We start from the raw sequence: 15,699 nt of genomic DNA on the forward strand, positions 1-15,699 counted from the left end.
CGTCAGTACTATGGACTGACATGGTCAACCTCCTCTTGATAAACTGTAATTTAATCGTAGTAATGATGCGTTTAACCACGAACTGAGTAGGTGGCTACACAAGGCAGTACAGTTTTAGGTGTTGAGCTATATTTTACTAACTCTCAATTCACATCAGGATTTAAGGTAAGTAGAAAAGAAAAAAGTGAGTTTGGCGGTTGGTAAAAGATAAGAACTTGCAGAAACAGGTAATAGAATATGCCTCAAGTTAATTATTGCATTTTCTTCATTTTATTCTTAACTTACCCACAGTTAAGGCTTTCAGATAAGCTCCAGTTCTAGGAGCTTTCACAGTGAGGGGAGAGCACGTGAGAAATTGGAAGAAGCATGTGAGGATTAACACGGCCACTTTGTTCATCTGTTCTCCTTTTTCCTGCTATCATCTCAGCATCTGAGCTCTTCAAGAGATACAACTGGACTCAGACATCAGGAGTTCCTGGGAGAATTCCAGGAGAATGGTTGCCTCATCTGCACTCTTCCATTCTGAAGAGAACAGACCCAATTCCTGCAATGACGTCTTGGCACATAAACAGGTGGGGAATATATTGAGGAAGACTAAGAAAAAGCAAAGGTCTAAGGTTGCTTATTTATTTCCAGTAATGATTGTGTCATAGGTGTCCAAGCAGGTTTACATGATTCGCTTATGTATTTCCCATACATTTACATGCCATTTTCAGAAACGCTCACTCTAACTGTATCAAATCAGATCAAATAAGGTTCAACAATGTACAACTACTGTCCAATTTACTGCTTGTAAAAAATGAAGCTTATATTCACAGCTACTAATGTAGAGAAGTAGACAAAGTAGCTTCAAGCTCTCAGTGGATAATTCAAAAGAGTGTATTTCTCTTACCAAATTCTTGATGGTTTCTAGGACAAGCACTTTTTGCAAAACTCTATGCAATTAATCTTGTAAACTTCCCAATTAGTCAGACTTATTTTGGGAGAAAGTAGTAGCTGTTATTCTCATTAGTGTGTCCAACTGTAAGACAGAAAGGATTTGAGAATAACCAGGAAGCCAGGTAAATTAAGGTCAATGTTTGAAACTTTTATTTAATGTTATATCTTTTCCTGAGAAGTTCTTAAAGGAGCATTTGTTAATTTAATCAAAAGTTGCAGGCATAAATGCTATCCTGAGCCGGGGTGGGGCAGCGGAGGGGAGTGGGGGGAGTCTGTTGGAATGAGGTGGATGAGAAAAGGGAGAATCAAGCCTGTGACAGGATTTCTAAACTTGGCTCAACATTCATTATCTCAAAGGTGACTGTGTCATAATGACAGATCACAAAGGGGGAGTACAAATGATGAGCTGGGAGGGGGATTTAAATATGGGCAGAGAATGCTCATTAGTTACATTAATCTTGACCTAATGGAAGTCTTGGCTTAGGAAGGTGGCACTTACATGAATGAAACTCATGTTCTAAATGCAGGATGTTGGCAGAGTAGAAACAAGTTCCCAGAAGGTCGCGGGTCATAATCTCAACGTTTAGTTTATGGGTTCTGAGAAATGAGTGATGAAAAGTAACCATTGCCTAAATAATATTTGGTAATGAAAATTGATTTCAAATGCCATCACGCACACACACACACACATGCGCGCGCACACACACACACACACACACATGAACAGATTCACTATAACTCTATCATAAAAGTAAATAAAAGTAACTCTATGATAAAAGTAAGTTTAATTTGGGTTGACTGCTAAACTCATCTGCTTGATCCCTTTGGAGATGTTAGGTTTAGTCAAATACACTCTCTTTGTTACCTACGCATAATAGTTTTAAAATATGAAAACTCTGGAAAGAAGCCCAAATTGCAGAATTAAAAGTGCATGTGCTGACAATCTCCTATCAGTTAACTATATTTGGAGCCCAAAGCATTTTAAAATAACTAATGGTTGAACTGCAAGAATGTCTAAGTTTACCATCTCCTTCACTTATAAGTAAATTAGAGCTGTTGTAGAATTTTCTTTCTCTTTCTTTCTTTCTTTCTTTCTTTCTTTTTCTTTCTTTCTTTCCTTTCTTTCTTTCCTTTCTTTTTTTTTCTCTCTCTTTCTTCGTTTTCCTTTTTTTTTCAATTTGGGAGGATCTGTGATAGTTTCTTGCCTTTGTGTCTTGTAGCAAGGAATAAGTAGCTTGCTGTTATGAGTTATGAGATATTGCTTGAATGAATTTTGGTAGTTCAAATTATACTGAAACTGACTTATATACCAGACTTCAGTGTCTGATTCTGGGAAATCTAGGCATAAGCTATATTACTCTTCAGAGTATTTATTTAACTCCTGCAAGGTTTATTCCAAATAACAGTAATGTATTTATCCACAGGCTGAAGGTAGGTAGGAGATAGACAGAGAGAGGATAAGATAAATGAACGTTAATCTTTTGAAATTAACAGGATCTCTGGTCTTTTAGGTTGTTCACATGATACAATAAGGGTTATCCAGCTTATATTAGGAAGCACTAGGGACTAAACAAAAGACTTCTTGCTAAAGACATATGCTCTTATTTTAATTGAAAGTTAAATACAGGGTCACCTGGGTGGCTCCATCCATTAATCATTGGACTCTTGATTTTGGCTCAGGTCTTGATCTCAGTTTGTGAGATGGAATCCCATGATGGGCTCCATGCTGTTAGCATAGAGCCTACTTGGGATTCTCTCTCTCTCCCTCTCTCTCTCTCTCTCTGCCCCTCCCCTGCATAATCTCTCAAAGTAAATAAACTCAAAAAAACTTCAACAAAGGCAATCCAATATAAAATGGGATATTATAGATATCTATATATATTTATAATATATACATATTATACATATACATACATATATATGAATGGTAATAGATCATGTCCAAGTGAGGTTAATCCCAAGAATGTAAGGTTGCCCCCCCACATACACACTCTCTCCCTCTCCAACTTCAGTGTTATTTGATGATTGACTCTTATTCTACAAATATTGTCTTGTGTGGGAGGTACCCCTTCCACATTCTTTTCCAGCTTCCTACACTTCTCTACTCATTACAGCAATTATTATGTTCTTTTAGAGTTACTTTGGCCATTAGATTATTAGTTGTTGGAAGCTGGGGCTATGTATTACATATCTCTGAATTCTTAAAATCTGTCATACTTCTGTTGTTTAAAACATATCTGTTGGATTGAACAGCACTAGAGGGGCACTCATACAGGCCCTAACTCCAAAATTGCCCCTACTTTCCTATTGTTAAAATTCCTCATTAAAGCTTCTGTCTTTGGGGGAAATAGTCTGTCCTTTATTAATATGCAAATATTTCTAACTACTTAACACATTTCAGGCTTTTGTCAACTATTTACACCTTAGTGTTAATTGGTTTATCCCAGTCTTTCTGCTGTTGTAGTTTGCTGCCAGCAGGATTTAATAAGGGAAATATGCATATGGAGCAGAAGTGTGTGTGTGTGTGTGTGTGTGTGTGTGTGTGTGAGTTTGAAAAGAAAGAAGAGATGGAGGGTGGAGGGGAAAGAAAAGAGAAAGCAGAAAGAGTCTAAATTTATTAAGTGCCTGAAGGAAAGATCATTGATGAAATTTAGCGCTGCAGAGGTTTGCCCAGAACCAGAGGGGATAGTGAAATTCCGGGAAGAATCATAATTGTGCACCTGGGGCAACAAATAATTGGGAGTCCTTGGACAATATCCTTTAAATATTTGTTCAACTCTATTAAGATGGAATAAAAATACAAGGGAATATTATGCAGGCTTAAAAAAGGAGATCCTGCCATTTGAGACAACATGGATGAACCTGGAGGACATTATACCAAGTGAAATAAGCCAGACACAGAAAAAAAAAACACTAAATGATCTCATTTATATGCAGAATCTAAAAAAGTCAAGCACATAGAAAAGAGTAAAGTGGTGATGACCAGGGGCTGGGAGGTGGGAGAAATAGGGAGATGTTGGCCAAAGAGTACCAAGTTGCAGTTGTGTAGGATAAAAAAACCTAGAGATCTCATATATAGTAGAATGACTATAGTTAATAATATTGTATGGAATATTGGAAATTTGCTAGGAGGCTCTCACCACACACACACACACAGGTAATTATGTGAGGAGATGGATATATTTATTAGCTTGACTATAGTAATCACTTCACTAGGTATATGTGTATCAAATCATCGTGTGGTGTAGCTTAAATATGTGTCATTTTTACTAAAAAAATTAAAGACTTGCAAGATTACCTGTTAATTAAAATTGAAAACAAAGATATATTTGCCTCTTACCTACTTCCACTAGTAAAAATAGAATTAACGTACTGTCAAAAAATCTGCAAGACATTTCTCACTTCGCTATTCACTTTTTGATGTTTTTGCTAGTTGGTCCCTGTATGTGAGGGTGTCTGTGTATGTAACTTTCTTAATCAAACTTCTTTTAAGGCATATTGAAAGGTATATACTGTGGATGGTAAAGCCCTCTTTTCTGGTAAGTAGATTTATACCATGCAGTACATTTTGTTTTAGAATTCCGTTGGTTATAATTCTACATAAGAGTCACATAATGACACAGTTGCATTAAATCCATTCTATAGAATCCTGGTTTGATTACAGGGCTTTGGTTCTAGAGTCTTGCATTCGAATTCCACCTCCATTTTTTTCCTCTCTGTGTGTCACTGAATAATTTACATAACCTTTAAACCTCAGTTCTATTTCTATTTTTAAAGTAAACTTTAAACTTTAGAACAGTTTTAGATTTACAGAATTATTGTGAAGATAATATAGAGACTTCTCATATACCCCATACCCTGTTTTCTCAATTATTAAAATTACATTAGTATTGTACAATTGCCATAGTGAACAATGAACTGATGCATTGTTATTAACCAAACTCCATACTTCACTTGAATTTCCTTAGTTTTTACCTAATGCCATTTTTCTGTTTCAGAATCCCATCCAGGATACCACATCGTATTGAATACTCCTGTTTCCTTAGGCTCCTGTACACTGTGACAGTTTCACAGATTTCCTTGTTTTTGATGACCTTGACAGTTTGTTTTTTGTTTTGGGGGGGGTGGGGAGAGTGCAAGTGGAGGAGATGGGCAGAGGGAGAGAGAATCTTAAGCAGTTTCCCTGCATAGCAGGGAGCCCAACATGGGGCTCAATCCCAGGACTATGAGATTATGACCTGAGCCAAAATCAAGAGTTGAACACTCAACTGACTGAGCCATCCAGGTGCCCCTGACCTTACTAGTTCTGAGGCAAACATGTTTGGTATTATGTAGACTGTTCCTTAATTTGAATTTTTCTGAATTTTTTTTTCATGGCCAGAATAGGATAATGTGTTTTTGAGAGGAAGACCACAAAATTAAAGTGCCATTCTCATCATATTATCCTATCAAGGGTACATACTCTCAATATGATGATCAGTTAAATTTCATCAAAATTTTAAAAAATGGTGAAAAAGTCTTTTAAGAGGAAAAAATATAAACTACAGACTTGGAGAAAATGTTTATAAAGGACTGATATCAAGAATACAGAGAACTCTCAATGCTCAACAGCAAACAAACAAATAAAAAAAATCCAATTCAAAAATGGGATAAAGGCAAAAAGACACTTCTCACCAAAAAAGAAAAGACAAATAAGTACATAAAAAGATGTTCCACAAAATGCAAATTGAGACCATAATGAATGATCACTACATAGCTGTAATAATAAGAGCAACAACAACAAATAGTGACAATACTAAATACTTGTGAGGATGCAGAAAAACTACACTCCTTATATGTTGCTAAAGGGTATGCACAATGATCCAGCCACTCTGGAAATTAGTGTGGCAGTTTATTACAATAATAAACATACATTTACTGTAAAACTCAGCAGTCACACTCTTGGGCGTTTAGCTAATAAAAATTAAAACTTTCATCATCAAAATAACCTGTGCATGATTCTTCATAGTAGCTTATTTGTCAAAGACAAATTAGGAAACAACCAAAATGTACTACAAAAGGTGACTGATTAAACAAACCATAAGCCATCAACGCCATGGAATAGTATTCAGCAACAAAAAAGGAACACATTATTCATACATGCCCTGAACTCTAACTCATATCTTGAAAAGTCTAAATTAAAAAATGAGCTTACTGAAATCTCTGAATGAAGACAAATACTTGTACTGGAGAAACTCTAGATTCAATATTTTCTCAGTACTGAGGATGCACTACTATTTCCCAAAGACCAAAGATGACTCTCACAGAAAAATATGCAGGCACTTTAAACCTTGACTGATAGTAGTGAAAGTGGGACGTAACACCAGTATATAGGTTGAAGTACTGAATTCCCAGGTACTAAAGAGAAAATATAATTAATCAGCTAGATGAAAATTGTTGGGCCACATCTTGGGAAGCACAGTCAAGTGGTCCTGGAGGAAGGTTTCTAGTGAGGCAATAAAAACATGTATTCTCTCCCAAACCCATCAAGTCCAGAAAACACCAATGCAAATTACCTTGGTATCAATTAAGAAAGACATTATTTGTCCCTTACACCTTTCCTTCTTCTGCTTCATTCCTGGAAAAACCAGAGACAGTTTCTTAAGTGGAGAATAATATAACTAGAAAAAATAAAGAAACTGATTATATCCCATTTCCTAAACCTAAGGCAGATATTTTAATTCCTAAATACTTCATTGTGTATTTCCTAAAAACAAGAACATTCTTTTGCATGAAAGTACAATAATCAAAATCAGGAAATCACATTGATACAATATTATCTAATTTACAGACTTTTTAAAAAATTTCACCAATTATCTCATTAATGTCTTTTATAGAAAAATAATATATATCATACATAAAATATATCTTATTATTTATATAATAAATTATCAATAAAGTAGATAATAAAGTATATAATTATAATGTAATAAATTCTAGAAAATGTGTAATATTTATGTATTTATTATATAATAAGTAATAATTTATATAATAAAGTTATTTATATAATTTATATATAATTATATATAATGTGTGTGTGTGTGTATATATATATATATATATATATATATATATATATATATATATATATTACTGGTCCAGTATTCAATCTAGAATCACAAATAACATTTATATGTCATGTATTTTTAGATGTCTTTAATCTGGAAAACTTCGGCAAATCTTTCATGAGCCTACATGGCCTTAAAATATGTGGTGAGTTCAGGGAAGTCTGAATGTAGAATATTTCTTAATTGTGATGGAGTATTTGTGTTGAAGTTTCCATATGAATAGATTCAGGGTCTGTATTGTTTGCAGGACTCTTGCAAAAGTGATGTTATGTCTTTCTTGTTGCATGATATCTGGAGGCACGTGATATTAAGTTGGTTCATTACTGGTTAAGTTTGATCATTTTAGATTATGTCTACCAGATTTGTTCACTATAAGGTTCTCATAACTCTTTGTAATTGATACATATTTTGTGGAATCTTTGTGACTCGGTAAATATCTTCTTTCTCATCATAAGTTCATCCACTATAGTTCACCTACATAATTGCTACCTAAACAAATTTATTCTACTAATATCTGTGAAATGGTTATTTTGTAATTCTATCATTTCTTCTATGTTCATTGAAATTCTACTATAAGAGATTTTTCTTTCTTCCCATTTATTCCTTTTATTCATTTATATTGGCATGAACCCTTGATCTAAATTTGTTTTATGGGCTATAATATGCTAATACTATTTTTTTTTTGATGCCTAAATTCTCCCAGATTTGGTCAGTGGCAGCCATTTCAAGGTAGCTCCAATGTTGTTTCCCCACCATTCCTAGAGCCCTTCTTTTTCTTCCTGGCTCTAAGCTGATCTTTGTATGTTCTTTGCACTAGTTCACAAATCAGCCATTTATATGAGACCTTAGGTTGCTTTTATCAGAGAATGGTATTTAGAAACCAAGATCTGGGTAACAGGTATGATCACTGCAACTGCAGTGTCTTGCTTCTAAATCCAGTCACAGACGATGCTATGAAATACACACACACACACCCTTATATCTACTTTTGTATCCACCTATTTATCTTTAATTAATTAATTAATTAATTAATTAATTAAGTTAGTTAGTTATTTTATTGTATTTAATTTAAAACATGAGTTCAATTCCAATCCAACTGTAGGGATAATTCCAGCCTTTTTCTTTTCTATATATTTTTTTTAATTTTTTTTCAACGTTTTTTATTTATTTTTGGGACAGAGAGAGACAGAGCATGAACGGGGGAGGGGCAGAGAGAGAGGGAGACACAGAATCGGAAATAGGCTCCAGGCTCCGAGCCATCAGCCCAGAGCCCGACGCGGGGCTGGAACTCACGGACCGTGAGATTGTGACCTGGCTGACCGCGAGATTGTGACCTGGCTGAAGTCGGACGCTTAACCAACTGCACCACCCAGGCACCCCAATATATTTTTAATCTCTAACAGTAATAAGTCTGATCCTCATAAAGGATACATTTATATATTTGCTTATCTCAGAATGAATATAAAATAATTTAGAATTTCCAATATATATCACCACAGAAAACAAACTTACTAAATAGAATCCAGTATTTGTTTACAATATCTTTTAGCCTTAAGGTATATAATACTATTTTTGAAGTTACTTGGATTAACACCCCCTCTTTTGTGGTCTTGTTATTTATTTTAAGTACAGGTTAGCTTATTCATTATAGCTTTTCATTTTGATATGTTTCCTAACCTGGCTAATTGCATTTTTTATTGTTTTTTTGTTTTGAGTATGTGAAAAATATAACATGATTTTAAAAACTGAAGCTGTATAAAAAAGAATACACAGAGAAGTATCCCTTCCCCCTTCCTTTGTATCCTGTTCCCATCCTTCATTGTTTCCACCTCTTTCCTACCCACTCTGTATGCACAACATATCATTCATTTCTGATTTATTTTTCCTGTGTTTTTGCACAATGATCAGAGATATTTATATATTTCTTATAATCCTATTTTTCTGACACAAAACAGTTCATTATAGATACTTTTTGCCTTTTTTAAAATTTTTGCTTAAAAATATATTGCGGAAGCTATTTCCTACTCATTTATAGAAATATAACATCATTTTTTTTTAAACAGCTGCACAGTATTTTCTTGTGTGGATGAAGTTACTAAACCATACTCTTATATAGACAGAAGTTTGCATTGTTCTTAATATTTTCCAGAAGATTTCATTTTAATAAAGTTGAGAATTCTGCTTATTATACTAAAATGGACAAAATAATTATTGAAATAAATAAAATTCTCCTTATGACTAAGAGTGACTTGAAAATTTCTTTTGGTCTATAAAAGCGAATACACAAGAAATGGATCTTATTCAAGAGTTCATCTAGGAGCTGGGGAAAGTAGGAAACAGTGGGTTTGGATGATTGTAGGAGGAAAGTAAAATGTAGTTTTCATCATTGTGCAATATGTTTATTACACACAATTCTTCATTTCATCAATATCATAAGTAATTCCAAATAAAACGTCTGAATATTTTAGCTCTATACTCTGTTTATATGTGTATTCTTAATTAAGTGTTAAGTATCTATAAGAACTAAAAGAAGATAAGGCATACACCTGGATAATAGGAAGAATAGAAATTATTGTTGTTTGAGAAAAAAAGTAAAACAGTCTATATCCAAGTAAAATTACATGTGTATATATAGCACACACATGGAGACAGGCAGAGAGAGACAGAGACAGTTAGACAGAATATATAGATATTATGTACTACACATTATATATTTTATATATTATATGTTACATTATATATTATATTTCATACATATATATATACCTCTACAAACTACTAAAGCAGAGTAAAAAAACCCATTAATTGAAAGTAACCCCAATTGATTACCCATTTTACTAGATTGAAAAAGCCTCTCCTTCGTTAAAGGGATGTTAAAGTAAGAGGAAGCTTGTAAGATGGGGTGATCCCATAAACAGATGAAGACAGGGCAAGGCCTCTACTCTGAAAAAGTGTCCTCCATTTGGTATCAGAAGTCTACGCTCAGTATATAGTAAACACGGATTCATTTGCAAGTAGTGGAACATATAACACAAAACAGATTAAACAAAATAAGTAATTTATTGGCTCAGAAAACAGGTCAGAAGTCTAATTTCAGAAAAGTCTTTATCCAACTGATTAACTATGTCTCCATGAACCAGATTCTTTTATGTCCCTTTACTTTGCTGTCAATTACATCTTTTTTTTTTTTTCCATCAAGATGTTTGCAAGAAACATCCAAGAAGCAAGCCTGACTTGACTACCTATATTGCTATTTTTGCTTGGTCAACTCCAGTAGAAGACCGTGCATCCCCTATGCTAACCATCAAGCAATAGCCTTGTGCTTCACTTTGGGACGACTTGGATTACATTTCCACATTGAATCAAATCATATAGCCGGATGACTGAACACACTTGTTGTCTTAAACCTATTTGAAATGCTATTGCTAGAGCTTGAGATACTATCGATCAATCGATTTCAAACCACAGGCTGCTATTCAGTGGGCCGAAACAATGTTGCAACCCACTGGATGTTGCTGACTAGATGTTGCAAAAACTTCAACAATATATGGAACACCTGGTAATCACTTCGTTTGCCCCATTATATCTATTTGAAAACAGGGGAATGGTGGAGGTACTCAGTGCAGCTTCACAGATTATTTCCATACTTTCATTGTAGAATTCCATGAGTAGTATATCTTTTCCTTAACTGGAGATGCTCAGGCTTCCAACTACTATAGGTCTCTTATCTTTTGAGTCAAAATTTAAAAACAATGCTTTAGGTCCTTTTTCTAACCCATATATTTTTCTTATAATCTTTCATTGAATAGAAAGGTGAGTGCGGGGAGAAAAGGTTATAGAGATGTTCTCATGCTTCTCCTTTATTTCTAAGACTCCAAGAAATTTGAGATAAATTATCTGTCACAAAGAAATTTTGGTAATAAGTTTAACATGTTTTAAGAGATTTAACATGTTTTAAGAGATTTAACATATTTTAAGTTAGAACTAAATATGATCCTTTCCATTATGGCAAGAAAAGAAAAATGGAAAAGATGTCACTGGCTACATAATAAAACATTTCCAAGTAGTTTCAACTTTTCTATTTTTTTTTAGGGCATGTTATATGACTTTGTAGAGTTGGGACATTGTCTGCAGAAATGAAATCATTTAATTTGACACTTTTTGTTTTTAATTTCTTCTTGGTAATTGTGTATGCTGTGCCTTAAAAAAAAAAAACAAAAAACAGAACCAGAAGAACTGCTAAATGTTATACCTATCTGCCAAGAGACGAGAAGTCTCATTTTGGGGAAAATAGACAATCACATTAAGGTAGCTTGATAAAAATGAAAATTAATTATTTGTAAGCCTTAAGGGGAATCATTAGTCTAAAAATGCTGAAAGAACCCACTACATTAAGAGAAAGTAGGCTTTTTTCCCGTCACACTGACTAATGCAGAAACTAAACACAGATACAATGATCATGGTATATTTGTTTCCACTGCATTGTTTGAATTGATGTCTCCAAGGAATAGACCATCAAGTTAAATCAGCATTAAGAACGTTTTCATGAATTTCAAAGTCTCAAATTAGCATTAACTATTTGTTATTCAGAATGCAATCTTCAAAACTATCTTAATGAAATTATGTTTGTTTTTAGAGGATATTCCTTATTATTTGTTCAGTGTTTTGAACACAGCAAAAGCTCCTCAAAGAGAAAAATCATGGAGATGAATTTGCTAATTAAATTCCTTAAAAGGAAATCAAAAGAACAGATACTGTAATTGCATCCTGAATTAATGAGTAGTCTTCTTGGGGTTCAGTCATCTTTAAGATTACGGGCAGAGACAAAGGACCTCAATTCCTGTTAGGCAACAGGCATAATTGTGTTAAATAAGATGAACAGGTCCAAGGAATCTTAAGGCCCATATGGAACTCACAACCATAATGGGAAGACAGAGCCTCTGGAGTGGGTTAGGTCAAAGGGAAAGAGTCAGAAGCCTCTGGAAGGACGGGCAAGGCCATGACTGTCCTGACAGCTCTATTTTATTCCTCCCCATAGAGACTGTACTAATGACAGACAGGGTAGACAATGTTTAGACAACAGTGTAAATTTCTGTCTAGATGGTAGTACTATGTGCAATGTCTACACATTTCCTTTGAATAGCAGAAGACTATTATCCTGTAAGGGTCTGAAACAATAAGTTATTTGGTGACATACTCTAGAATTTTTCCTCCCTCTCTCCTCATCTCCACATGGCAGAATCAAGAATTTGGATAGAGCTCTACTACTTGTAATTCTACAGGATAGGGATGACCCAGAGAAACACTGTTTTATTACTGGGGATGTTTTTGTGATCTCAATATGCTCATGACCGATGGCCTAAAGGATATATGTGTAGTAACTACAAATATCCTTTTATATTTTTTGATATATTTTTATAAATAAATGGAGAAATCAATCAATATATACAGAACCTGATACTATGATTATCATTATACCATGTATATATCATGCAATTTTCAGATATTAATATGAAGAATGGAATTTTTTAAATTAAAATTTTCCTCCTAAATAAATAGAAAAAATTTATCACCTGAATTCTTAAGAACCTTGAAACATTAGATTTTGTTCTTAAATAATGTTAAAGACATCCATAGAGCCCTTACTTGTGACGGGCAAATGCCTGGGTTTCTTGTCATGCAGCCAATTGGCTTCTGTGCCGGATTCTCCAGCTTATTCAACCTCCAGTTCCATTTTGCCTGCCGTAACTTCAGCACAGAAATAAAGAAAGGGCTTGGAGAAGAAGGTGAAGGTAGAGATTGTAAGCAAAGATTTAGGAGTGAAAGATTCTGTACAACTCTAAAAGCAGGTGAAGGGAAGAGATAGATTGAACAAACATTCCTTTCTACCACCAGCTGGAAGCATCTTTCACTCCTGACATCAAGAAGCTAATTATTGAACTCAACCTCTCAGGTATGCCAAGCTGAACGCTGTTGGGATGTTGCTTTAAGCAGATAGCAGAAGACCTCTTATTCCCTCATTCTCTAGGTTTCCATTCTGGTTACTTATCTCCCTGTATGGATAGTTTTCCAGTCTCTCAGATCAGGTAGTACAGGCTTAAATATATAGTATTCTAACAAGGAGCTCTGACTGAATCTAGGTTAAGCAAGATCAGGGGTTATTCGTTTTATGAAAATATATGTAATGCCTAATCTAAGTGAACAGATGTATTCAACATGACCTCATTTTCAAGATAACCTAACATTTTGTATTTTTATAGAAAAGTCTTGGAATAGTGAATGGGAGCCAAACCAAAGGTATAAGAGCATGAAGAGGAAGATAACTTGCACAAGAAAGATTAGAAGGAGAACAACCTCAGAGGTATCTGACAGTGATGTGAAGCCAGAAATTTTGAAGAATAATTGACACATAGGCTGGTGGAAGTTAACAGCCTACATTTCTGGAGTCCACCACCCAGATTTGGATCCACCATCTTCATGCTTTGAATTTCTCATAAGAAATGGGGCCCACATTCTTCACTACCTATTTTCAAAGTTTTTATGACAATTGCAAGGGCAATCATTAGTAAGTGCTAATTGTCTTATCAAAAAATTCTTATTAATAAAGTATAACCAGTGAGAGGGAAGGTCTCTGGTAACTTATTACAAGAATCTTTTCTTTACTCTGATCTGTTCAACATATTCATTAACAACTTGGGCAAGAATTTGACTTATCACATGTGTGAGTACCTTGTATCTAGGTAAGATAGAAACTATATTAGATAAAGGGGTCAGCAGTAATAAAATAACTTGGCACCTGGAGATGTAAGGCAACCTAACAAGTCGAAATTTAGTATTTATAAAGATGATATGGGGTGCCTGGGTGGCTCAGTCGGTTAAGCCTCCGACTTCAGCTCAGGTCACGATCTCACGGTCCGTGAGTTCGAGCCCCGCGTTGGGCTCTGGGCTGATGGCTCAGAGCCTGGAGCCTGCTTCTGATTCTGTGTCTCCCTCTCTCTCTGTCCCTCCCCCGTTCATGCTCTGTCTCTCTCTGTCTCAAAAATAAATAAAAACGTTAAAAAAAATTTTTAAAAAAAGATGATAAGGCCTTAATTTACTTGAAAAACTAATTGCTTAAGCACAACCTTAGTGGGAGCAGGGGACATAATTTAGTCCAGCAGGTGAAAACCAAATGTAAGGCTTTAAGTCAACTGGAACCTTTCCAGAAAGCAGCATGGTAAGCTAAGTATTAGAAAAATCATTATTTTAGGCTACACAATGGATTTCCCCTTTCTAAACAAAAACACCATAGCTCTGCACTCAGGTTTGGGTGCCCAGATAAGCTGTTCCTCACTTAAAGGAGAATGTTAGGATGAGGAAAGGAATGGATAATGTGGCTGGGGTCAAGGTGGAGGAAAGGGAAATGCTAAACCAAAAGAAGAGAAGACAGAGTGAACTCAAAAAAAAAAAAAAAAAAAGGAGAATTATCTTCAAATATCTAAGTAGCCTACCTGTCATTTAGAGAAGAATTAGTTGTAAACTTGATAGTTTGAACCTGAACCACCAGAAGGAATTGAATAGAAAACACACTTGAATCACTCTGGAAGAATTGTATTGCTTTCTAATGTCAAGTTTTTAAATAATAAAATCCATGAATATTTATAGCAGAAATTATGAAAAATCAAGAAAGGTGGAAAGAAAAAAAATTGCACATAATCCCACAGATGTGGAAACATTGTCCCCTGCAAACAGCTGAAGAAAAGCTACTTGTTATAATTTATCTCACTGTTAGGAGTGAGATTATTTCTGATATCCAGTTTTCTCATTGAATTTGCAAACAACTGAGAAAGTATATGAAAGCAATCAGAAAACTCAACAAAAATGAAAGGGCAATGTGAGGGTGCCCACATTAAGTGGGACCACCCTTATCGGCCTGTTATGAGATGTGGTCTGCTTTGTCGGGCTGAGGATTATTTGTTCCTGTGCATCATGAAATATGAAAGTACTGTCCGTCAATCTCACCAAAGGAATAAAAACTATAATTTTGTATTCTCTGAAGATCAGTCAATAATCTTATATAAAATATATCCTGTATAAAACAGCTTATAATTTAGAACAGAACGCAGTTATTCAGTTGTTAAGGGCCTATTTCTTTTCTATGTTTTTCCTTGGTCTGAAATAAAGATTATGATTACGTAAGTGAGGTGCCTCCTGGCTAAGCATTAACCGAAACTATGTCACTTAAAGATCTCATTGCTTCAGTTCACTGTATCCACTCCTAACCCTGCTAATTTGCTAATTGGGTATGATTTCTGCCAGTAACTCACCAGAATCCTTACGCAGGCAAAGTTAGTAAGTCACTTCATAGGTGCTGAACTGCAGTTTTGGTTGCCTTTTACATGCTTAACAGACTGTTTTCTTTGTGACATCATTTGGAATCATTGGAGAAGAGGTTTCCTGTTTTTTGTCATTTTACACCCATTATCTTGTTCCATTGCTATCTTGACATGTTCCCTTCTCACAGCTTTGATTCAGGAGCCTGAGATAATAAATGAATTTAGGCTGTGTTTGGAAGAGACTAGAAATTCTCAAGAATGAGTGTCCTCTGTAATTTACACAGCTTCGTTATGCCCCCCCACATTTGGCTCTGCAGGCTGGCCAGGGCTGGGATCCT

At 34.9% G+C, this 15,699-nt stretch overlaps 1 long non-coding RNA gene across 1 annotated transcript in view; it reads right to left on the reverse strand.

Moving 5' to 3' along the window:
* LOC128311240 (uncharacterized) overlaps nt 1-15,443 on the reverse strand; it is a 52,557-nt gene extending 37,114 nt beyond the window's left edge. Inside the window, exons 1-2 of the long non-coding RNA XR_008289428.1 lie at nt 15,353-15,443; nt 6,495-6,556 (exon numbers count right to left, since the gene is read on the reverse strand). This is a non-coding gene — a long non-coding RNA (uncharacterized LOC128311240). The remainder of the gene's footprint in view (nt 1-6,494; nt 6,557-15,352) is intronic.
* Nucleotides 15,444-15,699: the final 256 nt, after the last annotated feature.

This window comes from Acinonyx jubatus, chromosome A1 (genome assembly GCF_027475565.1).
Source record: "Acinonyx jubatus isolate Ajub_Pintada_27869175 chromosome A1, VMU_Ajub_asm_v1.0, whole genome shotgun sequence".
Taxonomy (NCBI): Eukaryota; Metazoa; Chordata; class Mammalia; order Carnivora; family Felidae; genus Acinonyx; species Acinonyx jubatus.